This window comes from Hoplias malabaricus, chromosome X2 (genome assembly GCF_029633855.1).
Source record: "Hoplias malabaricus isolate fHopMal1 chromosome X2, fHopMal1.hap1, whole genome shotgun sequence".
Taxonomy (NCBI): Eukaryota; Metazoa; Chordata; class Actinopteri; order Characiformes; family Erythrinidae; genus Hoplias; species Hoplias malabaricus.
In genome coordinates this window covers 9,743,286-9,745,658 of record NC_089819.1, presented here as the reverse complement: position 1 = coordinate 9,745,658, position 2,373 = coordinate 9,743,286, and positions in this window count along the sequence as shown.

Sequence of the window (2,373 nt, the reverse complement as noted above, 5' to 3'; positions counted from 1 at the left end):
TTGGTTGTTCGCATGTGGCTCGACAAGATGGCGCCAGAAGCAAAGTTATCAGAAGATAAGCCGTTTCGATGGTATTTTTCTTTATTCTCTGAATAGGTTTGTAAATACACCAACTTCCAAATAATTTCATCATTCCTTGAGATAAGCTAACACACCCAGGCAGCCCACCAGCAAGAAAATAGGCAGATCACTAGTAAACAAAATCTCTCTAAAATATTACAGTCCACTATGGACCTATAATGACCCCATATACTGCCCTCATTTATCCAAAATAGGCAGCCCACCTGGGTCCCATTAATATCCCATGTACCAGCCCAGCCAGAGCCCATTTTCATCATGAACTATAGCTGGTGCTGATGGTTACCAACATACACCAAAAAGAGAGAAATACATGATGCCCAAAGGCTGGTCCTATCCAGCTTTTCCAGAGGAAAGAGTAGAATATGGTGAGCATGTTTTCCTCTTAATCTCATACTGATTGGGCCGTCATGGTCTCAAGGCTATGTGGACTTCAGAGCAGAAATTTTCTGGTTCGGTTCCTTCAACTGGCAGGATATTTGGTGGAGGGGGGAGTGAGGGGCCAACACTGACTCCTTCCTCAATGCAAGGCTCCACTAAATTACCAAACCCCAACTGCTCACAGGCACCAAGGTGGCTGCCCACTGCTCTGAGTGTGTTTGTTCACTGCCCCTATTGCACTGTGTGTGTGTGTGTGTGTGTGTGGGTGGATGAGAGAGAGAGAGAGAGAGATGGAGGGTTTAAATACAGAGTTCAAATTTTATTGTAGTGTACATTGACAGCATGAATCATAATATTATTGATTTATTATTTATTTTAATATATGTTGAAATCAATGCAAAGCATTTTCTCCTGCTTCTGAAAATCAGCTTTATTTTTGTCTTTTGTCAAGTTAAAATACAGAGTTAATAACATGTAAAGAAAGGTTAAAGAGAATAAAGTAAGAAACCTGCAATCCTCCATTACATCATTTGCAAACATTATTTGCCTTTACTAGACACATATATTCTTAACTTATGAAGTTTAATTTTGGTCCTTCTAAAGAGACCAAGGGCAGCAAGGTGGCACAGCAGGTAGTGTTGCAGTCGTACAGCTCCAGGGACCTCCAGGTAGGTTGTCAATTCCCGCTCCGGGTGACTGTCTGTGAGGAGTTGGTGTGTTCTCTCAGTGTCCGCGTGGGTTTCCTCCGGGTGCTCCGATTTCCTCTCACAGTCCAAAAACACATGTTGTCCGTGTGTGTGAGTGAATGTGTGAGTGTGTGTGTTACCCTGTGAAGGACTGGCGCCCCCTCCAGGGTGTATTCCTGCATTGTACCCAATGATTCCACTTAGGCTCTGGACCCACCACGACCCTGAACTGGATAAGCGGTTATAGATAATGAATGAATGAATAAAGGGACCAAAGGTTTTCCATTTTTATTTCCTTTTCCAACAGTAACATCCTCACAAGTTTATTGCTGTGAAGAGCTGAATGCTCATCATACTACCCATGCTGAGGGCATTTATACATCTACAGTCAGTGTTTTGTAAGCACAAGTTGGTGCCCTTTAAACTAGGAACTCGCTCACTCACATTTAGCAGGCTAAATATTTTCCATAAGAGGGTGATAGTAGCACTTGATTAGAATCATTGACACTATTTGTGTACAAAAGAGAGACAGAAATAAAATATGAAGCTAATCTTTACCCTAATCTGGGACAGTCAGGCTAGCTAACTACCCAGCAATCCTTAATGTGACATTCATCCAGCAAGCCTAAACAATAATCAGTGACAATAAGAACAATAGATGTATAACCCAACAAGGAGGCACTGTTAACCCTCATGAGTGTTTGACTGTTGTAGGGTAATTTCAATCAGTTTCCAAAACTGTGCCCTATTCACTATATAGTGCATTATTATGGGGTTCTGCCATTTTATAATAGTGTTTGGAAATATAATGGACAATTTTCAGTCTGCTCAAACTATCCCATGATGCAATGCAAAAGGTAGTGTTCAACCAATGTACATTAGCTGACACTGTTTATAGTGGAAGACTTAGCAAAGTCAGTGAAAGAGAAGTTAAGTTGTATAGTTTGTTGGTGTAATATAAGAAAAAGAAATAGCAAAATAATCTAGTTAGCTTCTTAGCTAAACTTAATGTTGATCAGCGACTGTCAGTTAAGAAGGTAGCTAGCCAGCAACACAGTTTAGCTAATCAGCAAACCTTGGTGAACCCATACAAGAGGGTGCTGTTTCCACGCAGAAATGTGCTTTGCATCAATGATACTCTGTGTCCTTGTTTTCAGTGTGTGTTCAGTTTATGATACATTCAGTGTTTCCATCTTTCAGCTCACCTCAACCTGGCTACATGGGGAAT